This window comes from Vespa mandarinia, chromosome 1, assembly GCF_050613455.1.
Source record: "Vespa mandarinia isolate Hongniang chromosome 1, ASM5061345v1, whole genome shotgun sequence".
In the NCBI taxonomy this organism is placed as follows: domain Eukaryota; kingdom Metazoa; phylum Arthropoda; class Insecta; order Hymenoptera; family Vespidae; genus Vespa; species Vespa mandarinia.
The window spans coordinates 14,477,501-14,502,500 of NC_140810.1; the positions used below are offsets into that span (position 1 = coordinate 14,477,501).

Here is a 25,000-nt window from a genome sequence, read left to right on the forward strand (position 1 = left end):
TATGTTTTAAATATATCATTTCAAATATGCTCATTGACAAGAGATAAATTAATAAGTTAATTAATTATTCTCATGAATATTAATTAATTACATAATTATTTAATATGATTCATTAAACAAACGCATAATCAACAATTTGGAAGTTTATATTTCGACAAATATTTTGAAAAAGATTTTTTTTCGTTTCAAAAGTATTCATTATAGCAAAAGATTAAATCAATATAACGAATAATAATGAGGATAAATAATTTTATTTCAGTTTCAAAAAATAGTCATGAAATTAATTTCTGGACATTTTTGAAATTCGTTTTATCTGAAAATAATTTTGAATGGTAAAAGATCTATTAATTTTGTCATTAAAAATATTTGATAAATATCTCGTTTCAAAAGCGTTAAAAAACGAAAGATTAATTTGATATTGAGCATTTGCAAATGAACGAATTTTTTTCTATTATTTACAAATCAAATAAAAATCTATCGATAATTTTGAAGTTTATTTTAACTTACTAAGGTCAATGTTCGTTCGGTAATAATTAATACTCCATAGGTTCGTGCTTAAGTTAACATTTCCTTGAAATTAGTATTCGATGATCGCTTACAAGTGCATGCAATTATATGTATGTATGTATGTACGAATCAATGTAACGTAGATAGAATAACGATAAGGTTTATTTTTGTACTTATATGTATACACGCGTGCGCGCTCACACATACATACATACATACATACGCACACTTGCATTTCCGCGATATCGTAAGCTCAATGATGATAAGCGTGCCAAATCGTTTCTCCAAGTCGTCCAAAGACGGACAAGGAGAAAAGGGGAAAAGGAAGGACTGTGTATTGAGAAGAAGAGGGAGAAGCAGAAGGAGAAACTGAAGGTTGATCGCCGTGCGAAACGAATTTTCTCACCGCGAGAATGTTGCTCCGCTCATTGAAAGGAGCCCGGAAATCTCTTTCTCCGCAAACGAAACTCTGGTATAGTCGTTTGTGAAAATATTCTTCTTAGAAGACATTAATTATCTTGATCACACTAGTCGGTAAATCTTTCAGAGAGTATATTAATTATAAGAAAAAAAAAAAAAAAAAAAAAAAAAAAAAAAAAAAAAAAAAATTGTTTTTTAAGTAAAATGATATAAGAAATTTCTATATATACTTTAATTATATCTATTTGTATGTACAAATATATCATAAATAATATATATATATATATATATATTTGTCATGATATACTATAAAAATTATTTGATATGATTTTTATATAATGATACATCATTGCATAATGTTAAATCTAATATATCATAAAAGTTATTTGACCTTTATATATATATATACATTTATATATATATATATATATATAAATGTATATATATATATATATATATATATATATATATATATATAAATGTATATATGTACATATGTTATCTTTAAAGTAATTACAAAAAGAAGATTATCATTATCGTAACGTCGACGAATCTTTCTAAGAATATATTAAAAAAAAAAAAAAAAAAATCAGTTTTATTTCTTTTTTAACATATAAATAAAATAAAATAATATATATTTTTATATTGATTATTAAATCATTAATATTATTTTATTAACGATGTAATCGATGTAGATATTAACATTATTTCTTTTTATCTTAATGGAAGATAAAAATTTATATATATTTTTTCTTTATAAAATATTATGGTAGATATTTATTATATCATAAAAATTATTTTATCTTTTGATTTGATCTTAAAAATAATTACAATAAAATTTATCGTGATCAATTGATCAATTTTACTATAGAATAGAACAAAACTTTTTGTTAGGTCTGATATAATATATTATATGATAAAAATTGATCCTCGATTGTAAAAATAATTACAACAAAGATATAAATAATTAATTAATTAAATAAATTCTGAGACGAGAGAGAGAGAGAGTGTAAAAGATAGATATTGTATTTATGTATTCTTTCGTTCGCTCATTCATACATACGTTAATACGTAAGTACATCGCTTCACAATAGATTTTTATACGTTGGGAGGGTGATTTGTCTATAGGTAATACAAAAGTCGTGGATTTCCGCCGGATATCCGTGATTATCCAGTAGCATGAAGAAAATTTTTTTTTTATTTTCTTTTTCTTTTTTCCTCTTTTTCTTTTTTTCTTTTTTTTTTTTTTTTTTTTTCAAAATTATTCTTTCCATCAAATGTTCTTCAGAAATATTACATTGAATTTTCAGCATACATTATATATAGAATATTAATATATTTATATTATACATAATTACTTATAATATGATATATTAATAAATTAAATTAATCTTGATATATTACAATATATTAATAAAATAAATAAAAATTTGTATATTACAGTTTAATATTTACAATATACTAATATACAATTATACATACACAAATATACAGGGTATGCTTATGTAATATTAGTATATTACACAGTAGTATATCATTATATAGTACAACATATAATATTAGTATAAATATACTAATTATTGTATAACAATAATAAGTATATTAATAGTTATGTTAACTTATAATATAGGTATAATTATACTTAAGTGATATCACAAATTTGACATTTATAATAATATTTTATTGGATTATATATAGAAGAAAAATTAAATTATAAGACATTAATTATTTTTATTTGCATAAGTTATTATTAAAAACTTATCTTTATCGATTGTCTTTGAAATATTAAGTCGAAACATCTAACAAAATATAATCCGATATATTCGAAATTTCACGAAGAAAGTGGAGAAATTGTAAATTATTTCTTCTTGTTTGACGATTAAGTCGTTCTGAATTCTGAGAAGGACGGTAGCGACACGCGACGAGGAGTAAAGAGTTGGTGGTGGGGGGAGGGCGGGAGGAGGCTCATGGCAACAACGCAACGGAGCAACGTTAAAATATCGCAATAAAGTATTAAACAAAGGAATCCGGGAGGAGCTGAAGCAAGACCGCGGTTACTGAAGCGAAACGCCTCGAGTGTTTCTTCGTCTTGAAAGGACTCGGCAGGTCGGGGGCCTCCATTCACAATAGGTCTCTCTTTCTCTCTCCCTCGCTCTCTCTTTCTCTGTCTCTTTCTCTCTCAAGAAGTCCTTTCGTTGAGTTTAACCTTCTATCGGTTCTTCCGAAACACCCCTTTCCTCCTGTTCGTACAAACTTGATCAGTTTCTTTCACGTGGAACTCCTTTGAATCCTGTTTCTTGAAATAATTAGAAACTTCTCTTCAGTAGAAGTAAACCGTTCGAATGTTTCCTCGTTCGATAAGTTTAAATATTAAAAAAAAAGAAAAAAAAAAGAAAAAGGAGAGAAAGAAGAAAAAAGAAAGAAAATAAGAAGAAAAAATCTCGGAAGTATAATATCTGTAATAATAATAATAATAATAATAATAATAATAATAATAATAATAATAATAATAATAATAATAATAATAATAATAATAATAATAATAATAATAATAATAATAATAATAATCGAAGAGTATTAAAATGTTTTAGAATTAGATTGTCATTTTATTCAATCGATTTTATGGATCAAGTTTATCTAGTCGATTTGAGGAAAAAGAGTAAAAGAAAGAAAAGAAAAGAAATAAAAAAAGGAAAAAGAGAAGATATAAAATGTACACCATTAGCGACGGAAGCGAGTATCGCCGAGGAGCAATCGCATTAAGTCGCTCTTTGAAGAGAAGCTTCTCTAAGAGCCAGGAAGCCGAAGGTCGACGGCCGTGTCGCATTATCCTCGGTAGGATGCTTAATAACATTTTTCATGTCCTTCCAACGTGGCCGGGGAGAAGAAGAGAAAGAAGACGAAGAAGAAGAAGAAGAAATAGAAAAAGAAAAGGAAGAAGAAGATTTGACAGAGAAAGATAGAAGAATAAGAATAATAAGAATAATAATAATAATAAAAAGAAGAAGAAGAAGAGCTTTCAACTTTCATCATTAATACCATCGGAACCATAGGATTTAACAATTTAGTTCAACTTCCTATGGTTGATAAGCCAAGTGCAACGTGTCAAAAATTAGAACGCGACGAGTTTCGTGATTTACGCAAAAGAGTTTCGATTCGATACGATACGTTGCCACACTTGACGGCCATTTTCTTTTCTTCTTCTTTCTTCCTCTTTTTCTTCATTTTTTTCTTTCTTTCTTTCTGTCTTTCTTTTTAATCGCCGCCATTACGAATCGAGTTTGCCAGCGCGCGAGGTCATCCTTAGCAGCAGCAAATGTCGTCTTGGTACTTTGGAGGAGGAATGAAAGATTAACGTGAATCAAAGTAGTAACGAGAAGATCGTTGATATTTTAATCTTCTTAACTTAGCATAACTCATGAGAGTTCTTGTTTGAGAAAAAACAGATCGCTCGTACGAAAAAAGAAAAGAAGATAAAAAACAAGAAACGAATATACGTTTACACGTGCGCGTACGCACGCACGGACACATATATACATAAATACATACACATGCACGTACACGTACACGTATACAAAGACGATTTTTACTTTATACGAATCTCTCTGTTCGTTGTGTATGTGGAGAACCATGAGAATCACTGTTGAGTGTACGTCTGCTGCCATCTCTTCCAACGACGGACCCATAGACTGGAGTGTAACTTAACCGCAAACTCGGTGAATCACCCGAAGGACAGTCTCTCTCTCTCTCTCTCTCTCTCTCTCTCTCTCTCTTTCTATCTTTCTCTCTCCCTTTCTCCAGGATCCCTCTTCGAGAACTTCAGAATATCTCGTCTTAATACTTACTCGAGGAGTTGCAATAAACTCTTGGATCTCTGGAACTATCGATCCTCTCTTTAAACTACTCATCCTTGTCTTCTTTTTCTTAACGAGTTTAAAAAGAAACAGTTAAAGAAGAAAGCAGGAAAAAGGCAAAGAAAGAGAGAGAGAGAGAGAGAGAGAGAGAGAGAGAGAGAGAGAGAGAGAGAGAAAAGAGAGAGAGAGAGAGAGAGAGAAAAGAGAGAGAGAGAGAGAGAGAGAGAGAGAGAGAGAGAGAGAGAGAGAGAGAGATAAAGAAAAACAAGGAAAGGATCCTAGCGATCCTGATTGGAACTGTCTCGTAGGCTTGCCAAGTCGATTAGAGTTACTCTAAGGAATAAAACAAGTATTCTTATCGAGATACACGAAGTACGTACGTATGTATAAATGATTTTTCATTGTTATCTATTCCTTCTTATCTTTTCGAAGGATGGATCACAAGTTTAGAGGGAACATACAAATGTGTAGAGAAAACTCGTTGCTGGTAACAACAGTTAAGAGATAGATAGACATAAGAAAAATTATATTTTTCAATTAAATCATTTTTAAGAACGTATATGTTTTTATTCGTGCGTTCGTGTATATACATATATATATACTTATGTGTGTTTGATATATCTTCAAAAGCTCTTTCCAGACGATTTATTGTATTCATTATCATGGAAAATCCATTTTGTCCATATTCCATCTACACCCACGTAGGTTTGCATATACTGACTCTTCGTACTTAACCTTAGATCCTTTATAATTTTATATATGTATAGTGTGTAAGTGTATGTGTTTGTGTGTGTGTGTGTGTGTATGTGAGCGTTACATGTACAATGCCAAGACGATGGATAGTGGGTGTAGTAGTCAGAATATGAAGTTTATTAAGCATTCAACTCATAATGGGTTTAATGAATCGGACGATCTCGTGTGTGTGTGTGTGTGTGAGAGACAGAAAGAGAGAGGGGGAAAGAGAAAGAGAGAAAGGAAGAGAGAGAGAGAAAGAGAGAAGGAGAGAGAGAGAGGGAGAAAATTTGCAAACAGGTATGGACGTCAGCCGTCGTGCTTCACCGGCGAAATCGCCCGAAGGAGTATATCTTAAGAAAAAGAAATAGAATTCGCGAAAGAAATAGAAAAGATGAGGTTCTATTCTGCAATACGTCGGTATAATTGTAGTGGAACATGTTTCTTTTTTCTTTTCCATTTTTCTTTTTTTTTTTCCCTCCAAGCGAGTATAATCGCTTAACAATCTTTCCTGTGCTCGCAATTAATTGTCTATTACACTTATTATTATTATTATTATTGTTGTCATTGTTGTTATTATTATTTCTTTCTCTTTGAATCCAAACAAATAAGGAATAGTTTGAATCGTATAATTTAAATGGATCTATTCAAATTTCGAGCCATAAGGACTATTCGATTTTACTTATATATGTATATATAAACACACTTATTTAATATATATCAAATTAATATATACGGGGGTGGAAGCAAAGTTTCTAAGTGATTTTAAAAATCGATTACTCTTTTTCGAAATCTTTTAGGTTACTTTTTCTAGACTGTAAAAAAGATTTCTAATTACACAATATATATATATATATATATATATATATATATATATATATATATATAATACATATATCATACTATATATATACTATATGCATATATTCATATACACTATACATATATATTTCCCACGAAATATTCACACGAATGTGTGCGCTCGTGCGTGTATTTAATATATATATATACATATGCACACACACAATATTTATAAATACTATATACTATATACATATAGTATGTCACAATAGCGTTCTATATTTTTTTTAATCTTTTCGTTTATTCTTCCAATCTTCGATGTACCGTAATCGTTATGCATTGTAATGCGCTCTCGTGAAAGAAACTCTCTGCAGCAATTTCGTTTCTTTTTTTTTTTCTTTCTTTTTTTTCTCACTTCCATACACCGTTATGCGGTTTTACCGTAAAAGTGTGCTATATTTGCGCGTACCGTCGCGCCATTCCAGCTTGCAATGATGTTTCTAATCCTTTCTTTTTTCTCTCTCTCTCTCTCTCTCTCTCTCTCTCTCTCTCTCTCTCTTTCTTTCTCTCCCTCTCTCTCGTTATTTTTTTTTCATCACATACTCTCTTAGAATGAACGTGTGCATTTCATTTTTGTTTAATTTTCTTTTAATTATCAACGATGCGTTTATAATTATCGACGATACGCCGATAAATAAGTCACGCAAGCCGCCTTTTACTTGTTCATTTAATCTTAGAAGCGAATAAACGAGTATAAGGTATGCCGGTAATAAATTTAATATCGTTTATTAGAAAATCTATGATAGATATAAAGAATTTATCCATTATATATATATATATAAAGAATTTATCCATTTAAAGGAAATGCATTTTATAGATTTTTATGGATAATTGATATCTTTTAAATTCAATTGAAATTTATTTTATTATATTTATCGTTAATTAATATATCGTGAATTTTTTTTAATTTTTAATTTTTTTACTTTTTCCTCAAAGGACAAAGAGTACAAGTTCAAAATAAAATGTAGAAAGAGAAAAATATAGAAATTTAGAGAGAAAGAAAGAGAGAGAGAAAGAGAGAGAGAAACAAAGTCGATGTTTTAATCGAGGCTGAGAGTCAGAGATTACGGTGGAAAAGCGTTCTTGGAGATGCGTCTCCCTGTCTTTTTACGTTTATGACGCTGGCGAGTTCCAATTTTAGCGTACGTATGTACGTACGAAGTAAAGCTCGCTACGAATACTCGTTTTGAGTATACGTATCTGACTCATTGTGACATTCCTTGCATCGCTTACCGGATGAATTTCATTTTTGACCAGAAAATAAAGAAAAAAGACGAAGGAAAATGTTACTATAGAAAGAAAGAGAGAGAGAGAGAGAGAAAGAGAGAGCGAGAGCAAGAGAGAGAGAGAGAGAGAGAGAGAGAGAGAAAGAGAAAGAGAAAGGAGATAAACTCTGAGCTTTACCGAGAAACCAAGAAAGACGTCTCTTTCAAGTTCTCTTTTGGTTTTAGATAAGCCGTGAATTCGGTGGACATCCGTGAAATTAAAAAGAATTAAGATATATTCATTCGATCCAGAATTTTTCACTTCTTTTTTCTGTTTTTCTTTTTTTCTTCTTTTCTTTTTATATATATATATATATATATTTTTTTTTTTTCTTTTTTTTTTTTCTTTTTTTTTTCGGAAAGATGTTCATACATCATATCGCATATATGAATTTAATAACATTAATATTAAGAATGTCGACTTATTTTGATAGCTGTCAATTTCGCAGGTACTTGAAAAAAAAAAGAAAGAAAAAGAGCGAAATAAATTGTATATATATATATATACAAAATTTGAAATAATAAATGAAAATGAATTTACCTTTCAATTAATAATTTTTCATTATGATTTTAGTAATAAAAAAAAATGGAATTTATAAAAATAGGTTCGTTTTAAAAAATCTTTGATATTTCTGTTGTTGTTCTGATATTTCTCATGATTTTTAATATATAAAATTATTTGATATTATTTAAATTATGGTATTAATATAACAATGTAGAATAGAAAATACATAATATCTATATAATATATCTATATAATATATGTATAATAAAATTTATTATACATATATTAATTTAAAAATATAATATATGTGATTATAAAATATATCGAAAATTACCAAGTCGATTTAATTATATTACTTTTTAAATTGATTTAAAAATAATTATGCAAATAGAATTAATATTTGTTTCCAACATTAAATATATATTTCCATTACGTTAAATTACAAGTTAGCAAGATAAAAATTTAATGAGTGTTATTTTATAAAACGATGTCACATCCTCTGGAACGTATTCAAAGTAAATGAAAATTTTTATCCTTAATGATATATGTACATGCATAAATTAATAGTCATAATATTAAACGTAATAGTTATTCTTTGTTCGTAGGAGTATAGCAGGCTGATGAAGGGTTAGAGCTTACGTATGTTTAGTTAAGCGTTAGAAGTTTTGTCTTAAACTCGTCGTATCGACGTGTCTTCTCTTAGGAACTCATCTTATATTCTCTTGTCCCTTTTGCATGGCCGAAAATACTACGAATACTGATCCTGCTGTTCGCTATAGTTATAGTCCCTGTTTGAACGATTTTAACAGCTGAAAAGCATTTCTCGCTGCGTGCGTGCTGCGCCGCGAAGATCTCTCAGCGGTCGATGACCTCTTACGACGTTTTCCTAGTGATCCGTTTGCTAGCTGGACTCGAGACTCGTTCCAGGTATCGTAAAGTCACTTCTTCGAACGTCACTAAAACTTTCGCGTTACGAACTCCCCGTTAACCTATGAGATTGACAAGATTCATCCAATTTTATAACACAGTATATGTAAAATCCTTTTCAGGAAGAAAAGAAAAAAAGAAAAAAAGAAACTTATCGACGATCGACAAAGGTAAAAATCAAAAAATCTCATTTACTTTTATGAAAAATCCTTTTTACCCCCACCACCCTCCCCCCCTTTCGTTCAACTTCGTGACACTTGAACGTGTCACCTAAGAATTTCGACGAATAAATCAAACGAAAATATTTCGAGCGGTTCGGCGTATCGCGGCGCGGAATGCGAGCAAAATAAATTGGAACTTAGCCAAGGAACAGCCCAATATACCGATTTTCTCTCTGAGGATATTTACTTCTCTCTATCTTTCTCTCTCTCTCTTTCTCTCTCTCTTTCTCTCTCTCTCTTTCTCTCTCTCTTTCTCTCTCTCTGATCATTCAGAGAAAATTTTCACATTTTTCTTTTTTTTTTTTTTTTTTTTGTTTTTTTTTCTTTTTTAAATATTTCGAAATGAATAATTTCATTCTCGTCGATATATAATGTATTTCATTTTAAAAGATACAATAATGCCTACATATAATTTATTTGAAAAAATCGACTCTGTAATCAAACGGACTCTTCGCATTTTTTTTATTTTCTTTGCTTTCTTTTTTTTTTCTGTTAATGTCTCGTACTACCCTGTATTCGTCAAGTCAGACTGTCGGAGCTTGGGTTGATGATGTCACCCTTTGAATTCTCTTATAGGGAGTGGTTAATCGTCGCGAGACGAGCAAAAATATAAATTATTCTCTTTCTCTCTCTCTCTCTCTCTCTCTTTCTCTCTCTCTCTCTCTCTCTCTCTCTCTCTCTCTCTCTCTCTCTCTCTCTCTCTCTCTCTTTCTCTCTTTTCTATATATGCTCGCGTTTATATTTCACGCATGCCCTCGACAAACGTCATACGCACCATCTGGTATGCTTCCTTGTTCGTCGGAAAGTGTCGACGCGTTCCCTTCGCCACGCCCATTACGCCTACGTTAATGAGAATCGCGACCAAAAATTTCTACCAATTACGATAAAAGGGATGAAATTTTTTTTTTCTTTTTCCTCTTTTTTTTGGTGGGGGGAGGGAAATTAATTGCTCTTTGTTACTTACGATATAAATAGGATACGATATTGGTTTTAATTATGGAACTTGGAAAAACTACTCGAAACTTCATTTTGTTAAGTAAATATATATGCATATATGTATATATAATGTATATGAGATAACATGTTTATAATTCATTTGAAATTCATTTCAATTTTTTTATTCTTTTTTTTTAATTTCTTTTTCTAATAAATTATTATTGAGAAAAAAATTATAACGTTATTTGTTATATGTTAATATTAGATTTATGAACATAGATTATATTTCATATATCCAAATATCAAATAATGGTATTTACAATATAAAATCATTGTTTTTGTAAATTGTTTAATTTTTAATTTTATCTTTTTCTTTTTATTTATTTTTTTTATTTTTTAATACTATTATAAATAATAGTATTTACAAAAAGAAAAGAAAATTATTATTCGTAAAAACTTATTTTTTACTTTCATATTATATATTTTATATGGGTGTTAATCACATATTGATGTATAAATTAACGTGTATTTTATTTTTCATGATTAGTATTATTTCGTGTCGTTGCATAAATGAAATAAAAAAAAAAAAAGAGAAATAAATTGCGAAAAAGAGAAAAGAAAAATAATATTTATGATTTTTTTTTTGTACCTAACGATAAGTAAATATTTTTGATCTAATAAATCTAATGTTAGAATTCTACGCGTTACTTCATTAAGTAACGTTATGAAATAAATCCTAGATTCTTGGAATCCAATTGGAATTCGGTATTGATAATTATTCTAACGTTGCTGAAAAAGGAGAGAAGGAGATCTAGGAAATTAAATTGTTCGTCACGATTCTATTGACGTTGCGCACGCACTAAACACACTCCTAATTAGTCGACTAGGGTGCGTTGACATGTCACAATTACTTCCTTCGTTACTATTTGTTCAAAAATATATGTCATTCTTATTTATTATATCATTAAAAAAAAAAATTTGTTCAAAGAGACTTGTCCTGTGTATTTCTTTTAAAATTAAAAAAGAAAGAAAAAAAAAGAGAAAAAAGAAGAAAAAGATCTCTTTGAAGCAATACTTATGTTTTATAAAAATGTCTGATTCTTTTTTTTTTTTCTTTTTTCTCTACGAACAAATTGCCGAACTTTTTTCAAGAGACATACCGTCTATTTGATGAACACTTTGAAACTCGCTGAGAGTTTACCGAGACATATCGTTAGAAACAAATTAGACGGTAACTGTACTCCTACCGGTATTCGTCACTTCCGGTTTGAATTTCGCGTTACGAGCGAGGGAAGTATCAACTACGTTCCACATACTCTCGTTAGTCCCCAATTCAAGAGGAATCTCTCTTTCTCTCTCTCTCTCTCTGTCTCTCTCTCGCTCTCCCTCTTTCTATTTTTCATCAACAAGTCAAATTATTTCTTTAATTATACTTGAAACGTAGACCATTTCGTTGATCGATGGAAATAAAACGAAAAGATAAACAATAGTGCTAAAATTAAAAAAAATTATACATTCCTCAATTAGAACGCAATTCAAAAGGAATATCTCAGTTTCTTTCTTCCTTTCTCTCTTTCTGTCTCTCTCTCTCTCTCTCTCTCTCTCTTTCTCTCTCTCTCTGTGTCTCTGAATCTTTCTAGTTTTATATTGAAATCAAATTATATTTTAATTATACTATACAGAATGAGGATCATTTTGTTGATTCATGAAAATAAAATAGAGAAAAAAGAATAATGTTAAGATTAACAAATAATAAATCTACGGATTACTCGTCAAATTGAAAAGAAATCTTTCTTTTTTTATCTCTCTCTCTCTCTCTCTCTCTCTCTCTCTCTCTCTATATATATATATATATATATATATGTCTTTTTTTTTCTTTTTTTTTTTTTTTTTTTTTTTTATTAAAGTCAAATTATTTTTTAATTATACCCAAAGCGATGATCATTTTTATTAATCGATGCGAATTAGAAATCCAAAGATAAATAATAATACTAGTTGCGATAAAGAATATAATGCATATATTATTCGAGACTACGATTAAAAAGAGTAGAGTTACGCAAATTGGAGCGTCGATTGTATTCGAAACATCCAGTGGGAGAAAGGCTCTTAAAGTCGGACAAACTAAAATCGCTCAGCCATAATGATTATACTACGCTCTTGAAATCTTCGGCTCTCATAAAGTTAAAACGAAGAAGGAAGACGAAGACGAAGACGAAGAGGAAGATCGGGAAAGGAAATAATAGAGAATAGAGAATAAAAGAATAAAATCGTTCGTTCAGACGAGTACAATGGAAAGACAAAGATGATGAACTACTAACTATAAGAGAGATGAGATGCATCGGTCGGTTCCGGTTCACTCTGATCGAAATTGCCGAAGCTAAACCTTCGAAAGAAAAGAAGTACAGTCGTTCCACTCGAGATACGTTGAAGATGTATGTGTATTTTATGTATGTGTGTATATTCTATCTATTTATCTATCTATTTATCTATCTATTTATCTATCTATCTATCTGTGTATCTATCTATCTATTTATCTATCTATCTATGCTCGTTTAGATCAACCGTTCGGTCCTTTCTAACTTCTCTCGATTGGTAATCGTCGTCTTTCGTCGCGTGTCGGCGAACTTAAATCGTGTCGCGTGTATTAACTGGTCAAGGTTTTTACTTAGTCATATTAGATATCGGTGAACGGTAAGCTCAATTAGCGTATCTAAGACACTGTTATCGTCATTGATTACTACCGTTCATATTCCCTCTCTATCTCTCTCTCTCTTTCTCTCTCGCTCTCTCTCTTTCTCTCTCGCTCTCTCCCTCTCCCTCTTTCTCTCTCTTTCTCTCTCGCTCTCTCTCTTTCTCTCTCGCTCTCTCCCTCTCCCTCTTTCTCTCTCTTTCTCTCTCTCTCTCTCTCTTTCTCTCTCTCTTTTTCTCTCTCTCTCTCTCTCTTTCTCTCTCTCTTTTTCTCTCTCTCTCTCTCTTTTTCATTCTTGTCTATTTTCTTTTTCCTTTTCCTTTTCCTTCGCTTTCCAATTTTTGGTGTCAATTATGAATTTCTTTAATAGCTACATTTAATGTCATTTGACAATATCTTCTTTACGACGGCTAATTAAATTATTATTATTTGATTATTAATTATATTATTATCGAAAACAAAAACATTATAATGATATAAAGCATAATAATTGTATTAGTATGAAATTATATTAAAAAAAAATCTAATTAAATTGAAAATCTATTTAAAATTAATAATGATATATTTTATGTCTTGTCAATCTGTCATAACAGTTACATCTCTAATAATATGATGATTTTTTTTTGTTCGAACATATATCTTGTAAAAGAAAAAAAGAAAAAGAAAAAAAAAAGAATCTCAAAATAATCTATACAAATTTGTAAAATTATTTTTTACATTTTCTTCCGTCGTGTTAATTACTTTGACAAATAAACGATTCGATATGATCTTCACATAAGTAATGAAAAAAAAAAGAAACAATTATCGATTAGATCGAAATATCAAAATAATGTATAGAGAACAAGGACGAAATTAGTGTTCTAGGCAAGGAGAAAGGCATCTCTTGAGTTAGGAGCAAGCCAATGCACTCGGCCATGAATACCATGTTCTCGAATTCCTGGTTAATGCAGAAAAGAAATCGGTGCTAAGTTTATCGTACCATTCACCGATTATAAGTTGAAAATATGAACCAAGAGAAATTCAGTATCTCGCCGGGCACGAACCGCGAGTTACACGTATATACTTCTCAACGTGCTCTCCTTTCTTTCTTTCTTTCTTTCTTTCCTTCTTTCTATCTTTCTTTCATTTTTATTTTATTTTATTTTATTTTTTCTCATTATTCATCCGTTAAAAAAATTCCTGTGTGATTGGTGACATTTTTCTTTTCTTTCCTTTTCTTTCATTTATTTATTTATTTATTTGTTTATTTATTTATTATTATTTCTTTTCTTTTTCTTTTTCTTTTTCTTTTTTTTTTCTTTTTTTTTTGAATGAAATAACGTGTTAAAGTGCATATATCTTATTTATTATTACATGAAGATAAACGTGCTGGTTACATCAACTAACGTCTCGTAATAAGATAATTAACGAGGCATATTTCAGTGTGAGTCTCGAAAAGGGAAGTTCGTGATTGTTCTTCGTTGTTTAGAAAAGCGACAGGTTAACGGGAGGTGAGCGAGAGAGAGAGAGAGAGAGAGAGAGAGAGAGAGAGAGCTCGAAGTGATACGTTCGTAAAAGTTTGCCATTAGTAACTACACACAAGTAACATGCACAATACACACGTATAGTATCAACGGGTTTGCCGTGCAACCATAATATTCTTCAATTATCTTTGTGAGTCACCGATTCTCGATTGCTAATCAGGGATCCGCGTGTGTCATGAAGATCGAACGAAGATGGCGTTTATTGTTCAGCAACTTTCTTTAAACGAATTGTATTATTTAACAGAGAGGGAGAAGTTCGTATTTTTTTCTTTTCTTTTTTTCTTTTTTTTCTTGAAATTGTCGAGGATTGTTAAGTAAAAAAAAAAAAAAAAAAAAAAAAAATGAGACAAAAAGAAAAAAAATATAAAAGAAAAGAAAATGAGGAGGAGTCGCATCGTTAGATGCAAAAAGAATCCTTCTTAATTACAATATCTTCGTTAAAAAGAAAAATAGAATATATATATATATATATTTTTTTTTTTTGTACCTTTAGATAACTTCTCTCATTGTCGTGATCGTTGCTAACCTTTGCCGTATATAAGAGCAACGTCGTACTTATTATTTATCGAGATCGTTAGTGAAGTTCAACGAGAATTATAACGAACCTCTTTTTTTTTCATTTTTCTTTTTTTTTTTTTACAAGTAACGCAGTTTTCTGCGAGTCCACTCTCTGAGAGTTGATTCATTGTGTCATTGTGAAAGACCTCGGGAAAATAAATTTAAGTTAAACCTTCTGATACGTGAGATTTTTTTTTCTTCTTTTTTATTTTATTTTATTTAATAATCGTTATTTAAAAAAAAATATATATATATATATATATATATGTATATATATGCTAATTCTGTCGAGCAATGTGACATAGAAAAGTTAAATTATCATAATTTTTCTCCATATAATTTCGTTATAAAAAGAATATACTAACTGCTCGTTAAAGTAAATGTCACAGGAAAAATTGCACCGTCATCGTTTCTTTTTTTTTTCTTTTTTTCTTCTTTACGAAATTTTGTCACAATAAGAAAAAGAATATCGTAGTAACTATTTAAAGAGTAAATGAAAAATTATGAAAGTAACAAAGGTAAAGATATAAAAATTATAATAGTAATTATACAATTACATTATCATAATTTTGCTTTTTTTTTCCTTTTTTTTTTTTTTAAATCTTATAAAGTGTAAATATTAACATTACCATAATATTTTTGACAAAATTTGATAAAAAAAAAACCTACATTATTACATAAGTACATAAAACTACATTAAATATTAACACGTTCCATATATAATATACATTTGGGGCTTTAATAAGATAAGATAAAATTTGTAGCAAAATAGATAGGCTAAAATATATACATACATATATATATATACTCTAATGGGTTATTCATTTTACAGTATATCCGCGTCCTTACGGTCAGAACAAATATTTTCCCTAGGAGGGAGACCGCTCGTTGACGGGGCTTCGGATTTTCCGGTCTGCACGAAAACGCAATTTCACGAGGCATTTTGGCCAGATTCCAACGCGGCAAGTTTTTGTGTACAACCAACCATCAGGCCAGGGCTGATACTCAAATCCTATTTATTTGCCGTCGAGCTTGTTATATCTCTGTTCTTTTTTTCTTTTTCCTCCTCCCGTCTTTCTCTCTCTCTCTCTCTCTCTCTCTCTCTCTCTCTCTCTCTTTCTGATTTTCTTTATTTCTATCTTTCTAGATACACTTGTAACAAAAAGACATGCCTGATAGCGAAATAGAGAGATTAAAACATTTCTCTGGTTCTTCAGCATTGACTCGTTCGAATATCTGCCATTCCATTCGAGTAATACTGAATTCCCTAATCGCAAATTGGATTATCTCGACGAACATGGCGGTGGTTGTGTACTGGTGATATCTCATGATACTATACGATTGAGTGCATATACTCTTATCAAAGAGAACAAAGTAAAAAATTGCGATAATCCTTGTAAAGGGACATGAGGATAGGATTAAATCTATATATATATATATAAAAGATTGTTCATAATTGTGTTGTATCGAGTCGTTTGACATGGGCTTGTAAAAAGTGGACTCTGATACCTATATAAACACGTTTTCGCGTATCGACGTCAGGTTCTTAGTGATTCATGCTCGTGGAATGTACGATGTGGTAATCGTCATGAGCAGAAACCGTGAAGAGAGAGAAAGAGAGAGAGGGGGAGGGTTAGAGGGGTAGATAACTAAAGAGAGAGAGAGAGAGAGAGAGAGAGAGAGAAAGAAAGAGGAGGTAAATTGGAGGTACAAGAAGAAGCAATCGGTGTAGTGTCTGCATGCTTCGCCGATTCTCTTCTACCATTTCCACCTCCCCCGAGAAGTCGCCCGGATGTTACGTCACGTTTGACCCGGTGCAACTCGGAGTCTCCTGGCAGCGGTGTTAGCTGCACGTTGCACACAGAGTCCTCCTCTCCTACAATACACAATATACCGGTCCCTGTTTTCTGTTATAGCTAGAATATTCATATACCACCACTTATGTACGAGATAGAAAGACGCTCCTTCTTCTTCTTCTTTTTTTTTTTACTCAGACAGATCTGAATTTTTCCGATTAAAAAAAAAAAAAAGAAAAAGAAAAAACCATTATCGCTTTCGTCTATCATTTGATATTTTATTTCTTCTTTTTTTTTTCTTTTTTTTTTCTTTTTTTTTACGTATACATATTTATTTGTATTTTATTCTCGATTATCGATTATAAATCGTTATCGATTGAAAAATTTGTTTTAGAATAGCGCTATAAACGTTTTGAAGTTTCATTGAAATATAATGGTGATACGTTAATGCGAAACGTTTAGGTGATTCATCATCGACGTAATAATCATAATCATTGTGATTATCGTCATCAATTATTAGCTTGAGAACTAACTGGAATTATAAAACCTTGGCCCAAAACTTCATATATACTCGGTTACTTCTCGGTGTTACCCTCGAATAATCATTGACATCGTTTCGAATTACCGAGTTAGTATCTCGTTCTTTCTCATTCTATTTCTTTTTGCTCTTCATAATAGAATGATTATCGAAATCGACGTGTACGAGACAAATTCGATTTTATGATCATATTATGATCGTTTATAGTCGTAGCGCGTTACGTACGATTAAATGTTAATTAATCGGAAGACCAATTAATTGGATTATAAATATGTCGCTGCTCAACCCAAAAAGAGGAAAAAAGAAAAAACAGTAGGAAAAAGAAAGAAGGAAATAAAAAACATGAAAAAAGAAAAAAGGGCGTGTTCGTTTGGAATTACTTGAGCATGCTAGGAAGAACTAACATGTGTGGGGCTAAATCGACACTATTTTCCGACCTTGCTCCAGTCTTTACCCTTTCGCTCTCTATCTCTCTCCATTTCTCTCTCTTTTTCTCTCCCTCTCTCTCTCCCCCCTCTCCCCCCCCCCTCTCTCTCTCTCTCTGTCTCTTCGCTTCTCTCTTCCTCCGAGTACTTTTAATGTAATTGTCGAGCGCGTTGCCAGTTCTCGTTAGCGACCTTTGTCTCGTTACCCTATAGCCAACCTAATAGGTAAAACCTTTTTCGTTTGACGTCGATCATGGACTCTCTTTGTAATTTCGAAGAGAACGAGAAATTAAATTCTACATTTTTTAACAATATCAAATTCAAATGAACGAGGGTGAACGTGAAAAATTTCATTTACGTTTGAGAACTAATAATTAATTTTTAATAAAGCCGCGAATAAATTTATTCTAATTGTTTCGTTTGATTAAATCGTTCGAAGCGTACATTATATACATATGTATTTATGTATCTATGCATGCATGCATGCACGTATGTCGTAGATTACATTACAATTAGATTATAAAAGCAAATATAATACAACGTCGGTTTTATCGTGTATTTCGAACGTGAACTATACGTTGGTAACGAGAGAGAGCAACCGAGCAGGACCAGAAAACCGGTACGGAGTTTTATCCGACGAGAAACGCCAGATAAGCTCTTCTCTTTCTCTTTCTCTCTCTCTCTCTCTCTCTCTCTCTCTCTCTCTCTCTCTCTCTCTCTCTCTCTCTCTATCTCTCTTTGTCTCTCTCTCTCTCTCTCTCTCTCTTTCTCTTTCTACTTTTCTCTTCTTTTCTCTTCTTTTCTCTTCTCTTCTCTCAGGTATTAATCGTGCGAAAAATTACGTAGGACGCAAGAAACTCGTTACGTTGCAGAACACTTTTATTCAAATACATACATTGACGTGATCGTAATTTTGAGAAAGAGAGAGAGAGAGAGAGAGAGAGAGAGAGACGAAGAGCGAAAAAAAATGAAAAGAAACAAAGAGTTTTCTTATCGATCTTATTCTACCTTTCTCTGAAAGAAAGTTTACGAAGAGCTGAGAGAAAGAGGACACCCCCATCGATCAATGTTCTTTCTTGTGTATGATGTATCGACATATCGCAAATCAACGAACCGTGAGAACTCGTAGAATCGATTCCTCCATTAACGTGAAAAAAAAAATCCTTACTGTTTATACCTTTCGATAGAGTTTATATACATGTATATATAACTTCTATTGAAATATATAACTGAATGTTAGGGTATAGTGCTAAAAAGGTCACTTCAAAGTTAGAACGAAACAATGCTGTTGAGAAATCGGATTATTCTGATCGATCAGAATTTTATCCATGCTGAACCGACGAACTTTAGTTTCTCATGTGTACGTAGTTTAACTTTATTTTCTTGTTTATAATCGGATATCTCGAGATTATTCGATATAACGTGTATATACTATTAAAGGGAAAGTATATAAGTGAGCAATATAAGTGAGGAGAGGTTAGGGGAGTGATAGGCTATTGTGGGAGGGTGGGAAAGAGAATAAGCCAAAGTAACATTTTATGTATCAAGGGTGAATCCAATACATACATATATACATACGTACATAAAGCTAAAATCGAAGGGGGAAATCCTATTATTTCTCCTAGCGTGAGACAGAAAATATAAAAATTCTCATTGGGGAAACTTAAATTGCAGAGATGTTGGATTTTCGCCTTTAATAGTAAATCAGGAAAGAGTTGTACACTATGTACTATATTACTCGAAAACAGGAATCTCGATACGTTGAGAGGGCCGTAGAGGGGAAGGAGGAGGAGGTTGGTCGGTCGGTTGGTTGGCCCGAGTCATCATCGATCGTACTCGTTAAAAAACTTTCTACGGTGAAAGTCCGTCGGGGTTTCTCGAATGCATAAAGAGAGATAAAGAGAAAGAGAGAGAGAGAGAGAGAGAGAGAGAGAGAGAGAGAGAGAGAGAAATAAATGACTCTTACGTAGCGTATCGGTGAAAATTTACCGATCGAACGGCGATTTCGCTCGCTCGACGGCTTCGAGTTTCTCTTCTCTGTGGTCTTCGATTATTTTAAAATATTTTATGTTTCTATTGTACGAACCGCGCAATATGAGATTTCTGCTACAACCACCTATCTAGGATATCTAATATCTTAAAAAAATGAAAAAGAGGAAAAAACGAAAGAAAAATTATTTTCATTATCGAAAGAGAGTAAATAAAGAGAGAAAAGAAAAGAAAAGAAAAAGAGAAGAGAAGAATTATTATTGAACAATAATAAAATATTTTGGAAGAGAGGAACGACGGACCCACGTTGGTATCTTCCTTAAAAGATAAAGAAGGTTCGCGCGTAGCAACCGGTTGGGGGTAGCGAGAAAGAAGTTCTCCTCGTAAGTCCTTCGTAGCATTGAAGAAGGAAAGGATCGTCGACCAATGATATTGCTCGGCGAGGGTGAGCGCTAACCAATGAGGTTGCTCCGGCGTTCTCCTCCTGCACCGCGGTGGCGGCGAGTGAGGGTGGCGTGACTCATCGGCGGTGCGTTACGCTTCGCTTCGGCGTTCCCTCGGTCTCGCTCGGCGGTGGCGACATCCGACGGCAAGGAAACGCTCCGCAGTCGGTCGCGACACGCCACGCCCGGCGCAACACACGAGTACGACGAGTACGACGAGTAAACGAGTAACGAGTACAACGAGAGTACGACGAGGACGGATTAACTAAAAAGTTCCTATATTATTAACGCGAACTACTTAACGCGCATTTTTATTTTTCTTAGATTTTCTCTCTCTCTCTCTCTCTTTCTCTTTCTATCTCTTTCTCCCTCTTTCTCTCTCTCTCTCTCTCTCTTTCTCTCTCTCTCTCTCTCTCTCTCTCTCTCTCTCTCTCTCTCTCTCTCTCTCTCTCTCTCTCTCTCTTTTGATCAGTTAACGAAAGAAATCTCACCTTTTTGGTCCGTCTAATTTCGTCCGATTTCGTTTCGTACAGTTACGTTTCGTTTTGTTTCGTCGTCACGTTAAAAAGAAATATTATTTACCTATCCTAGAGAATAACGCGATTATATATCGCGATCGTCTTTACGAACGCGCGCGCCAGACTCCTACGAGTCTGCGCGAGCCCGCTCTTCTTCACGCCGCGAGATTTTACCTGGCCTACAAAGGACGGACCGACTCTTCTCGATCGGCTTAGGTGAACCGATTAGTGTTATATTGTGACATACGTCCTACCGGTGGAGGAGACTCATTTTTTTTTTACAGACTTCCCCCCACTCCTTTCCGAAAAAGTAAGTCGACATCCTCCCAATCATTTCTCTAATTTCTTTTTCTTCTCCTTTTTCTTTTTTTGCTTTTTTGCTTTATATTTAAGTGTCTCTTATACATATACATGTATATATATATATATATATTCTTGAAATGAATATAAAGACAATCGAAATTTAGATTTATATTCATATAAAAAAAAAACCTTTTTTGACGGATTATCTAAAAAATTTTTCGTATCTTAATCGGGTTTCCCGCGCGCGCGCGCACACACAGCTGTGTGTGTAGTCAAACAATTGGTGAATCATTCCATTAATGAATGTTTTACCGTCGAATCTAAAATATTAAAGAACGTATATCTTTGATACACACAAAGTTTTAAATCCTTAATCCCGCGATTCTTATCTTCATTATATTAAGAATTTTCATTCATTGTTTTTACATTTTGTTAAAAACTTTTTATACTATATATATATATATATATATATATATATATCACCTTCTCGTTCGATCGTAAATATATTCAATCTTTATATATATAATGTATTTAATATATAAAAACCGTGTTAATTCGTCTAACAGTATTAAAAGAAACAGGAAGAGCGAAAGGAATATACAAATTGTCCGCGAATTTACCTCGGTCGGTAACTCACCATAAACACACACAAACACAGACACATACACATACACATACACATATATGCAGACACGTACGCACGTACATTTGTATACATATATAAACCACGAAGCATGGAAACTATAGGTGCGGCGCTTAATTGCATTTAACGTTATCATAAAACACGATTAATCTGCAGATAGGCGTGGCTGTAAACGGAACGTCACGATGAGCTGCGTTTTATTTGATCTAGTCGCCGATAAAAAGATTAGGAGAAATTGATCCATCGTTTTCGTGAAATTCTCCCTATCGATTAATTTTTTCTGATATCTAATACATGTGTATAACATAATACCAGTCCTATGGAGAAAAAAAGAAAAAATACAAAAAAAAAAAAAAAAAACAAAAAAAAAAGACGAAACAAAAATAAAATGAAAAGAAATAAAAATGAAGGAGGATCGAGTATACGATTATTTCCATAGAGAAATTGCGGTATAAAAATTGCATCTAAATATCCGCAGCGGAGAGAAAGAAGAAGAAGAAGAAGGAGAAGAAGAAGAAGAAGAAGAAAAATAAAAATAAGAATAAGAATAAGAATAAGAGTAAGAAGAAGAAGAGTAAAAAGAAGAGGAGTAAGAAGAAGAAGACGAAGAAGAAGAAGAAGAAAAGAGCCGGTCAGGGCCGACGAACAGTTCAACGATCGTTCCGCGGATGGGACTTGATTTATGCGCGAGCTATCTGCATAATTCATACAGTTATACGGAACACGACGTAACGAGAGAGAAAGAGCGAGAAAGAGAGAAGAGTAAGGTGGTTAAATGCATCGAGCCATCGAGCTTAGAATTAGTTCGACGCGCGTGAACGCGCCCTCGATGTGTCGATCACCGGTTTATTCGAACTTGCTTGGTATAATGGGTTTTATGAATCACGAGAGTGTGAGTCAGCATGGCGACGGCAGACGCTTTAACGTTAGACTCCAATATTTTCCTTCAACATATGCTTTAGATCGTTAAATTTTTCCATTTCCACGTTACACGTTATTCGCATCGAGGATAAATATTAGATAAATAAACATACTTGAGAGAATATATATATACAGGGCAGAATGACGTCACGATTTGGATTAGGGCTCGTTACGATAGATGTGAGGAAAGGGGAGGATGGATTAAAGGAAAGAAGAAAAATTCGAATGACGTAACCGATAAACCTCATTTGCTATCGTGAAAAAACAAATGCATTTCATTTTTTGTACGAGCATAACTCGGTCGAGTTCTATATTATAAATAGATAAATGATTATCAGAGACATTAGACAAACTAGTTTTTAGTTTCCGCAATTGGTTTACTCGATTATTGGAAGAGAAGTTTCGAGAGTTGTCACGTGTCCTTCCAATGTAAGGGTGTCCAACAACCCCTCGTATAGTACGTCAAAGTGGATCGATAAAACGGACCGTGTGTTATATTTTTTACAAGGTTCTTACGATTTCGAACAAATTTACTTATTAAACTTTATATATATATATATATATATATATATATATATTAAGTGTACATATATGTATATGGTTTTACGATTTAGTAAAATTTCCAAAGTTTTGCAAATGTTACAAATTCAAAATATATATATACAGATCTGTACACATCGTATATATGTATACAGATAAAACATTTGCATACACAAATATGTAATATATATATGTATTAATATATATTAATATTTAATATACAATATATATTAATATTTAATATATAATTAAGTGTACGTATACATGTATTCAGGAACTTGGTAGACCGAGGACGAGCAAGAAGAGTATACATATCGTCTAGTACTCCCCCAAGAGAGTGCTTTTTAAATGCATCTCTCCTCCTTTATTGTCTACCTTCTGCCGTAATATCGCGGTTGCCACGTAATCCAATATTTCCGTGTAATTTAAACTCCATCGTAAAGAGCGCAAGTTGCGTTGCGGAGCAGCGGTTTCTCGGCTATGATCCGAATCAAGCCACGATCCTCTTGTAAAAAGACGAACAGAAATAGAAAGAGAGAGAGAGAGAGAGAGAGAGAGAGAGAGAGAGAGAGAGAGAGAGAGAGAGAGAGAAAGAGACGAATAGAGAAGAGACGTATATCACTCCGTAAAGAATATCATCGAGGACGTTTTCAAGACGAACGGGTTTCGATATCTATCTCGTAAGATCGTCCTCGTAAAACAGAAATTAAAGTTGGAGAGAGAAAGAGAGAGAGAGAGAAACTAAAGACTAGTGACTAGAGATTGGATAATCATCGTTCACCAAATAAGACTATCTTTCTTGAATTTTTCTAGAGATTTGTTTGATTTGTTTTCTTTTTTTGTAACATAAATATCCCTTATGAATATAGGAATAAAGTGGTATACATATATACATAATACTAGCGTAGGTTGTTAATCATAGAACTCGCGTCGGGTATTCTGGTAGATTAGCATAATTAACTCTATTTTCTTAAATGCGTCGAAAATTGTTCTTTCCTTTTACGTGAAAAACGCACGAACGCAGAATGCTCACGTTCAAATTATAATCTCTCTCTCTCTCTCTCTCTCTCTCTCTTTCTCTTTTTCTTTCTCTCTCTTTCTTTATCTTTAAAACATTTAGTAGGATAGCCTAACATCTTTAACATTTTTTTTAATCATGTTGATTTAACAAAATTACATGTTACACTCCTAATGTGTATTAGTTTATATCTCGAAAGTGATCGAAGTTTCTCGAACGTTCGATTGGTTGTTTCGTTCGTTCATTCGTTCGTTTCATCGTTACGTCGCAATCATCATTATACGAATCACGTTTCTTTGATATTGCGACTGTCGATAAAAGTCCTTCGTCGACTCCCAAAAATGGCGACTTATTTTTAACGAAAGCAAGTCCCGTGAAAGCATGCCTTGTGGCTCGAGGAAACGTGTTGTCAGATCGGGCCACGTGAGTCATGAGAAAGGATTTCTCGGCGAGAAATCATTTATGGTTGTTCACCAACACTCTCCTCTACGAAACTTATCGTTTCTTATATATATATTAATAATCAAAAATAATGAGAGTGACGTACATATTATAAGTATTTACGAATGCGTGTTCGTTTATGTCCGTGTTAATCATTAACGACTCCACTCGATTATATTTTTTCACCCTTTTCTTTTTTCTCCTCTTCTCTGATTTCTTATGAAAAAAAAAAAAAAAAAAAAAAAAAAATATCATATTTTCTCGTAAACGCTATAACGTTAAAATATTTTTAACATAGAACACGTAAGTTTCACATTTCTTTTCCATATTTTAAACTTAAAAGTAGATCGATGACATCAGAAACATATTTCACGGTTTTTTTTGTTTTTATTATTTCTTTATTTTTTTTTTTTTTTAACTTATCCTC

General features: G+C 32.2%; 1 protein-coding gene across 6 annotated transcripts in view; it reads left to right on the top strand.

Moving 5' to 3' along the window:
• Window positions 1-25,000, top strand: part of LOC118447644 (uncharacterized) — a 67,608-nt gene that overhangs the window by 13,293 nt on the left and 29,315 nt on the right. Inside the window, exon 1 of one of the 6 annotated variants that reach the window (XM_035879835.2) lies at window positions 20,657-21,017. The exons of 4 other annotated variants lie outside the window; for them this stretch is intronic. The gene's annotated coding sequence lies outside the window, so the exon portion shown is untranslated. Of the gene's footprint in view, window positions 1-20,656; window positions 21,018-25,000 lie in introns of those variants that run through there. One more of the 6 variants, XM_035879838.2, reaches the window with a different exon arrangement.